At 37.2% G+C, this 9,829-nt stretch overlaps 1 non-coding gene across 1 annotated transcript; it reads left to right on the top strand.

Annotated features, from left to right (window-relative positions):
- The first annotated feature begins 4,110 nt into the window (after nt 1–4,110).
- Nucleotides 4,111–4,218, top strand: LOC115844190 (U6 spliceosomal RNA). Its single transcript, XR_004036027.1, has one exon. It is a non-coding gene; the product is annotated as a U6 spliceosomal RNA (small nuclear RNA).
- Nucleotides 4,219–9,829: the final 5,611 nt, after the last annotated feature.

Raw genomic sequence — 9,829 nt, 5'->3', positions numbered from 1 at the left:
CCTTTGCACGGCTATACCACAATTCATCCATTCTCTCTCTTAAAATTAAGACTGTTTCTTTTCTCTTCAGTTACTTTTTTTATATGTCATCTTGGCACATGTATGAGAATTTATTTAGAATGTTTTTATCTAGGATGGAAGTCTGGGATTATCCAACTACCCAAAGGGATATACACCAATATTTAACATATTTTATAATTTTTTGATGTACAGAATTTTCATAATCAAGACAAAGTTGTCAGTTTTTCTTTTTGAATTTGGAAATAATTTTGTTATTCCTAACCTGGTGCAACAAACATTCAATTACAAGTCTCTTTAAGCTCATGTAGGATTGTTTCTTTTAGATAGATATTGTCTTAGTCCATTCAGGATACTACAACCAAATACCATAAACTGAGTAGCTTATAAACAGCAGAAATTTATATTTCACAGTTCTGGAGGTGGGAAGTCTGAGATCAGGATACCAGCAAGGTCGAGTTCTGGTGAAAACCCTCTTCTAGGTTTGCAGACTGTCAATATCTCACTGTGGCCTCACATGGTGGAAGGGAAGACCCTGGTCTTTTTGGCCCTTTATAAGGGCACTAATCCCATTCATAAGGGATCCACCTTCAGGACTTAATCACCCCCCAAAGCTCTACGTCTTAATACCATCACATTAGGGACTAGGTTTCAGCAGATACATTTTGTAGAGGCACAGAACATTGCAGATATATGGATGTGGATTTTATTGTTGTGTCAATCATGTAACATTTGCACTTTAATATTTTAATAGATACCACCAAGCTCCCACTCATTCATGATGCTACTAATAATATACGAGAGAATCTATTCCCACAGACTCTTGTAAATCCTTTATTTAAAAAACCCAGACTATTATATTTGCCAATTTGGGGGAGAAATATTTCATCACATTGCTATTTGAATTTGTTTCTGATTATTGGTGTGTTTGAGTAAATATTTTATGTTTATTGGCTTTTGGTGTATTTGATTCTGTAAATAGTCTGTATCTTTGCCCACTTTTCTGTTGTTTATTTTTGTTCATTTATTTGTTGATTTGTTGGCAATTTTACATAATAAGAAAGTTAGCCCATTGTCAGCCTTGTGTGTTGCAAAGTTTTCTGAGCTTTATATATTTCTTTAAAATTTATTTAATCCATGCAAATAAATTTAAAATTTTTATTCAAATACATATTTTTCTTTATGTCTTCTACACTTTCTATCTTGCTTAGGAAGACTCTTTCTTTTAAGAAAGATTATTTTAACAGGCTTCTTGAGGTATAATTTACTTACCACAAATTCACTCTTTGTACATGTAAAATTTAATGCTTTCAGTGAATTATAGTTTTTTTCTTTTATTTTTTTATTGAGGTAACATTGGTTTATAACACTATATAAGTTTTATGTTACAACCTTATATTTCTATTTTTGTACACACTAGAGCATGCTCACTGCCAGATTTAGTTTCCATTCATCTTCATAGAGTTTATCCCCTTTACCAATTTCACCCTCCTCCCACTTCTGGGTATTTATCCAAAGACTATGAAAACTCTAACTCGAAAAGATATATGCGTCCCCATGTTTATCACAGCATTATTTGCAATAGCCAAGATATGGAAACAACCTAAGTGCCCACAAACAGATGAACGGATAAAAAAAAGATGTGGTATATATATATACATACATATATATATATGTATACACACACGCACACACATACAATGGAATACTATCAGCCATAAAAAAAGATGAAGTCTTGCCATTCGCAACCACATGGATGGACCTTGAGTGTATGACCCTAAGTAAAATAAATCAGATAGAGAAATCTGTATGATTTTACTGATACGTGGACTGCAAAAACAAGTAAATAAAAACAAAATAAACAAGACATATCAAACAAAAATAAATGCTTAGATACAGAGAACAGAGTAGTGGTTACAGTGGTGTCTTTTGATTCGTTAATTCAACCTATTTACATTTAGGGCGACTATTGATAGATGAGGACATGATACTGCCGTTCTATCTTTTGTTTTCTGGTTGTTTTATGTCTCTATTGCTTCTTTTTTCCTTGTGTTTCTGTCTGCCATTTTAGTTTGGTGGTGTTAAAGGACGTTTTTCTCAGTTTCCTCTTTTTTAATGTTTCATGTCTCTGCTCTAGGTTTATGTTTTGTTGTTACCATGAGATTTGTATAAAACATCTCATATATAAAATAGTCTTTTATTCTGCTGATAGCATCTTATTTTCATTTACCTATATGACTTCTGTATTTTTCCTCTTCCCTTTTTATGTTTTTGTTGTCTCAAATTATCCCTTATGTTGTGTTTGTTCTCAAATTGAAGTAGCTATAGTTATTTTTATGCCTCGCCCCCCTTTTACCTTTATGCTACAATAAATGTTTGAAAACCTATTCTGATACAGAGCTGCAATTTTCTGATTCTGTCTGTGTATCACCTTACTCAAAGTTGTGTGTACTTTTTACCTTTTTGAAAGCAGCTCTTTTGCCCCTTTCCTATTTGCCCATTTCTGTTCCTCTCTAACCTTAAAAGAATCTAATTATAGGAATGAGATCACTAGGCAATTGAAACTAACTCCCGACTTATGCTCTCCTGAATGCACACCATGCCTTGTCTAACCTGTTGATTCTTTTCCTAGATAAAAAGCAGTTAAAAAATGACTAGCTCTCTACCCCCAGCAGCTCAACAACCCCTCCCCCCCCCCCCCCCCCCCCCCCCCGCCCCAAGCAATCCTGCAGGAGATCACGCAGGCAAGATAACATCTGAAGAGAGAGTCAGCCAGTCTGCACTCAATGGAGAATGATGCAGAACCCAGCCTCCTGCCTTGGTGTTTCACTGAGATTCTTTCCTTCCATTTTTCCCTTTAAAAACTGTCATGGCTGAGCAGAGTCTTTGGAGTTGGTTTGGGAAACAAGTCCACCTTCTCCCCAGATTTCTGGCTTTTCTGATTAAAGCACGTTTCCTTCCTACTGACACTTGCCTCTCAAATTATTGTCTTAAGAATGGTGAGCAACTGAACCTGGGTTCAGTTACATTTTTATTTCTGGTAGAAGAGCTCCTTCTTACATCTTTTGTAAGGAAGGTATATGTTGATGAGCTCTCTCAGCTTTCGTTTGTCTGAGAAAGTCTTTATTTCTCCTTCATCTCTGAATGACAACCTTGTTGGATAGAGTATTCTTGGCTAACAGTTATCTTTCAGTATTTTGAGAATGTCATTCCACTCCCTCTTGACCTGTAGAATTTCTGCTAAGAACTCTGCTGATAAACTAATGGGGGTTCCTTTGCAGGTTACTATCCTTTTTTCCCTGGATGCCTTTAAAAAATTCTCTGTCATTGACTTTTTTTTTTTTTTTTCTTTTTTTGGCTGTGCTGTGCAACATGTGGAATCTTAGTTCCCTGACCAGGGATTGAACCCGAGCCCCTGCAGTGGAAGCACGAAGTCCTAACCACTGGACCACCAGGGAAGTCCCTGTCATTGACTTTTGACAATTTTAATATAATGTGTCTTGGAGATGGTCTTTTTGCATTGAGTTAATGAGGGGCTCTATTTGCTTCATTGACTTGTAGATTCAGTTCCTTCCCCTGGTTGGTAAGTTCTCAGCCATTCTTTCTTTTTTATTATATTTTAAAAGAAATTATTTATTTTATTTATTCTTTTTTTTTTGGCTGCGTTGGGTCTTCGTTGCTGCGTGCGGGCTTTCTCTAATTGAGGCGAGTGGGGGCTACTCTTCCTTGTGGTGAGTGGGCTTCTTATTGTGGTGGCTTCTCCTGTTGTGGAGCATGGGCTGTAGGCACAGGGGCTTCAGTAGTAACTCGTGGGCTCTAGAGCGCAGGCTCAGTAGTTGTGGCTCACGGGCTTAGTTACTCCGCGGCATGTGGGATCTTCCCGGACCAGGGCTCGAACCTGTGTCCCCTGCATTGGCAGGTGGATTCTTAACCACTGCGCCACCAGGGAAGCCCCGCAGCCATTATTTCTTTAAATAAACTTCTCTCATCCCTTCTCGCTCTCTTCTTCTGAGATACCCATCACCCTAATGTTGCCCTTCCTGAAAGAGTCAAATGGCTCTCACAGAATTTCCGCATTCTAAAAAGATTTCAGTGCTTGCTTTGACAGTACATATACTAAAATTGGAACCATAAAGAGAGAGATTAGCATGGCCCCTGCGCAAGGATGACACGCAAATTCGTGAAGCATTCCATATTTTTATAGATAGCTAGTGGGAAGCAGCCACATAGCAACAGGGAGATCTTGATGCTTTGTGACCACCTAGAGGGGTGGAATAGGGAGGGTGGGAGGGAGACGCAAGAGGGAGGAGATATGGGGATATATGTATATGTATAGCTGATTCACTTTGTTATAAAGCAGAAACTAACACACCATTGTAAAGCAATTATACTCCAATCAAGATGTTAAAAAAATAAATAAAAAGATCTTTCTCTTCTACTAGTATCATTTCTACATTTCTATCTTTGAGCTCACAAATTCTCTCTTCCATACGGTCTGCTCTATTTCCAGTGCTTTCTCAAGAAGTCTTCATCTCGTTTATTAGTTCTTTAGCTCCAGAATTTCTATTTGGTTCTTTTTTTTTTTTTTTTTTTTTTTTAGGGTTTCAATCTCTTTGGGAAATTATTCCTTCTGTTCTGCCTTTGTGAGTTTCGTTGCTCGTTGAGTTTCTTCCTGACAGTTGTTTTGAATTCTCTGTCAGTTAGAGCACCATACCTCATGACCTTATGATTGTTTTCTGGAGAATTATTTACTTTTGTGGTACACTATTGCTGTGGTTCTTCATGGTGCTTGATGAGTTGTCCTCTGCCAGCACATTTGAAGTAGCGAGCACACTTCTATTCTGATGAATCGTGGGTTTAGAAGTTAGAGGCTTTTCTTTTGTTTTCCAGTAGGTGGCACTAGAGCACACGGTTTTGGTTTCTCTTACCTGAGCTGCCTCTGGTTATATTTGAGTTCTTCTGTCAGAGGTGTTGCAAGGTGCTCTCACTGTCACTTCTTGTGCCTCTGGAGTCATTGGTGCTTTGCTGCTGCCCGTGTTGCTGGTGTTGCCACCTGAGGCTCTGAGATGGGGGCTCTTCTGCTGTGTCTGGGGTCCCCTGAGTTGCCATTGGCTGTTGTTTCAACCTCCAAGTACTTTCTCTTTCCCAGAGGTCAGGGAGTGGGTCTGATCACAGGGTTGGTTCTCCCCACAACCAGCCCCCACCCCTAAGTGGGGTCCAACTGTCACCTCATTAATATAACGAGACACCTTTGTGGCTCTCATCACTTTGGAAATTCCAAGCGTTTTAGGAGAACTGTGCCAGGAATGGGGAAAAAGACCAAATATAGATTTCATTTTATGAAACCTAATATCACACTCTGGGAAAAATTAAGTTGCCTCTTGTGTAATTAAAAATTTGTTAAGATGATAAGTCTCATGGAAAGGATTCTTATGACAATAAAGGTGGGGAACACAGGGAAATTTTTGGAGGTGATGGATATATTTAGCTATTGGACAGCTACATTGATCAGCTCTGGAGGTGCCCTACCTGGGGCACATCTGCTATATAAAATAAGTAAAAAAAAAATCAAAGCCAAATTGATTGGGTTTTCTCTACTACTAGCAGCAGAAAGTGTCTTCATTGAAATAGTCATGCCATACATTTTAATTCAACCTTATAATTTCACACCAGGTTTCAAATAAAATGAGAGGAATCATTTCTTCATCTCAGATAACAAAGCAAGAGTAAAGCTGCAACTTTGGGATCAAATAAAACTTATCTCAACTGTATGTCTATTGCAGACATGACTATCTCCTTATTAAATTCCTATAGCATGAGGACTTATTTAGTGTAAATAATATACAATGCAACTAAGATGTTCAAAAAATAGACTGAATTTGCTTAAAAATAGAATAATAGTCTCTGACACTGGAGGAATTGTGCTCAAATGATTATTACTTTGAAATAAACTTCTAAATCAATCACTTACATTTAGGATTTCTTTCTATTTGACACTGACTCTTCAAATGGAACAAAATAGCAGAATCCTCTATTTTCTCAACCAATTTCTTTCTCTGAGACTTGTCCAACAACTTTATATAATCTATATTACTTATAATTACTTCTAGTATAATAATTTACTTATATTCCCAAAGTCTATGGAATTTAGAATTATATAATGATTTAATAGTTGCACAATGTTTTATACAAGGGTAGAATATTTCTTTGATTTACTTTTCTAGCTTGTTTCTAATCACATACTTTTTGTCAAGTTTGTTTCCATTCTTATCGTCTGTTTTCAGTTTATGTAACTCCTTTTTAATCTTTTGGATTAAATTTACCATTTACCAATCCCATTGACCATTGCAACAAAAAGAATAAAATACCTAGGAATAAACCTACATAGGGAGACAAAAGACCTGCATGCAGAAAATTATAAGACACTGATGAAAGAAATTAAAGATGATGCCAACAGATGGAGAGATATACCATGTTCTTGGATTGGAAGAATCAATATTGTGAAAATGGCTATACTACCCAAAGCAATCTACAGATTCAATGCAATCTCTTTCAAATTACCAATGGCATTTTTTACAGAACTAGAACAAAAAATCTTAAAATTTGTATGGAGACAAAAGACCCCAAAGAGCCAAAGCAGTCTTGAGGGAAAAAAACGGAGCTGGAGGACTCAGACTCCCTGATTTCAGACTATACTACAAAGCTACAGTAATCAAGACAATATGGTACTGGCACAAAAACAGAAACAAAGATCAATGGAACAAGATAGAAAACCCAGAGGTAAACCCATGCACCTATGGTCAACTAATCTATGACAAAGGAGGCAAGGATATACAATGGAGAAAAGACAGCCTCTTCAATAAGTGGTGCTGGGAAAACTGGACTGCTACATGTAAAAGAATGAAATTAGAACACTCCCTAACACCATACACAAAAATAAACTCAAAATGGATTAAAGACCTAAATGTAAGACCAGGCACTATAAAACTCTTAGAGGAAAACATAGGAAGAATACTCTTTGACATAAATCACAGCAACATATTTTTTGATCCACTTCTTAGAGTAATGGAAATAAAAACAAAAATAAACAAGTGGACCTAATGAAACTTGAAAGCTTTTGCACAGCAAAGGAAACCATAAACAAGATGAAAAGACAACCCTCAGAATGGGAGAAAATATTTGTAAATGAATCATTGGACAAAGGATTAATCTCCAAAATATATAAACAGATCATGCAGTTCAATATTAAAAAAAAAAAAACAAGCCAATCCAAAAATGGGCAGAAGACCTAAATAGACATTTCTCCAAAGATGACATACAGATGGCCAAGAAGCACATGAAAAGCTGCTCAACATCACTAATTATTAGAGAAATGCAAATCAAAACTACAATGTGGTATCACCCCACACCAGTTAGAATGGGCATCATCAGAAAATCTACAAACAACAAACGCTGGAGAGGGTGTGGAGAAAAGGGATCCCTCTTGCACTGTTGGTGGGAATGTAAATTGATACAGCCACTATGGAGAACAGTATGGAGGTTCCTTAAAGAACTAAAAATAGAATTACCATATGACCCAGCAATCCCACTACTGGGCATATACCCAGAGGAAACCATAATTCAAAAAGAAACATGCACCCCAATGTTCATTGCAGTACTATTTACAATAGCCAGGTCATGGGAGCAACCTAAACGCCCATCAACAAATGAATGGATAAAGAAGATGTGGTACATATATACAATGGAATATTAGTCAGCCATGAAAAGGAATGAAATTGGGTCATTTGTAGAGATATGGATGGATCTAGAGACTATCATACAGAATGAAGTAAGTCAGAAAGAGAAAAACAAATATCGTATATTAATGCATATATATGGAACCTAGAAAATGGTACAGATGAACTGGTTTGCAGAGCAGAAATTGAGACACAGATGTAGAGAAAAGACATATGGACACCAAGGGGGGAAAGCGGTGGGGGGTGGGGGTGGGGGTGTGATGAATTGGGCAATTGAGATTGACATGTATACACTGATGTGTATAAAATGGATGACTAATAAGAAAAAAAAATAAAGTTGTACCTAATATAAAAGGGGTTTTTAATATGTGTTTGCCGAATAAATTAATCAATTAATTAATTTACTGGTGCACACTATATTTAGTGTTTAGTGATATAAAAAAATAAAATTTTGATTACATAAAATATTTGAATGTTCTTCAATTTAAAATGATTAAATAAGATATTCAGACAAGTCAAGCTTTCAAATCTGTCCGTTACAACATATTTTCTCATTGTCATTTAGGCAACCACTTTTACAAACCTTCCATTGTTTCTATATACACATGTGAGTAGAATATAATGGAATAGAATGGGTATAGCTAGATAGTCTTATTCTCCTCCTCTAATTTATTAAGCAAAATGTTGTATACTACACATACTCTCCTGTACCTTGCTCCAAATATATTTTGGAGATTATTCCATAGCAGGGTACAGAGAGCTTCTCATTTTTTTCTAGCTGCAGGGTACTTCATCGTTTATATCAGTGTATTCATGCGTTCCCTTTTGTTTCCCAGCATTTTCTGTTTTCTGCTAAGGTAAGGTCCACACAAGATTCTCTCATGACAGACAGTTTGTCACACTATCTGGTGGGGGGCCTCAGAAATACATCTTTTCCACTACAGTGGCTTTGTCCTGATAGCTTTCTGAAAAGAGCACATCCCAAGTCAGAGTCAGCATGCCACTGATTTTTATTCAAGAGATAGAAAAAAAAATTGAGGTGTTGAAGTCTACCCTTAATAATAAAAGGAAAGTTCTAGAAGTACCCAGGTTTAGATATTTTCTTTTTAAAAAATCAGGGAAAAGAGACAAAAGAATGTGATTGAAGGCATCATATACTTACAAGTTACCTGCATGTCTTGTATTTGTTGTCCCCTTTCTGTATCCCATGGTGTGAAGGGACTTGTGTGTTTGTCTTTGAGAATGCAAAGATGTAGGAGACCAGGAAGTGGGTTCAGTAAGGGCTTTCTCCTAGCTCAGGGCAACACGCCTAAATACAGAATGCAGAAAACCCCCGAGATAAAACGGGGAAGGAAGCAAGGAAACCTTCCAGATCACATGTGTCCAAAATTCCGGAATGTAAATGAAAACGATCTTTGTTTTGTGATGCAACTCTCCCTTTCTCTTTTCCTTCTATTTCTTGTCCTTGATGCTGTATGAAGCAGAAGATTCACTCCCTGTGTATTTCAGAAAATAAATATAAGGAAATGAGGGCCAAAGGAGGCAGCAAGGGTAGAAAGCAAAGAGGATCAGGAAAGAATGAAATAAGGTACTGGAATCAACACTGGGAACTTCCAGGTCCAGGTTAGGGGCTGAGGAAGCCATCCAGGACATTTCCTGCAGGGTCATTCAACCAGATCCTGAGCAAACCAGATCCTGAGAAAGTACTCTTGTTGTGAAGAATGAGTGCTAAGCAGGAAAACTTTTCGTGCTGTGAAGAAGCTGGGACAGAAGGTTCTTCTTTGTTTTTAAAATTTTTTTTTATTGAAGTAGAGTTGATTTACAGTGCTGTGCCAATCTCTGCTGTACAGCAAAGGGACTCAGTTATACACATATAGACATTCTTTTTTATATTCTTTTCCATTATGGTTCATCACAGGAGATTAGATATAGTTCCCTGCACTATATTAGGACCTTGTTGTTTATCCATCCTGTATGTAATAGTTTGCATCTGCTAACCCCAAACTCCCAATCCATCCCTCCCCCACCTCCTCCCCCTTGGCAAACACAAGTCTGTTCTCTTACTAGCTGGTGCA

Source organism: Globicephala melas, chromosome 11 (genome assembly GCF_963455315.2).
Source record: "Globicephala melas chromosome 11, mGloMel1.2, whole genome shotgun sequence".
NCBI lineage: Eukaryota > Metazoa > Chordata > Mammalia > Artiodactyla > Delphinidae > Globicephala > Globicephala melas.
The sequence above is the reverse complement of the archived record's forward strand: the minus strand, read 5'-3'. Positions and strand labels throughout refer to the sequence as shown.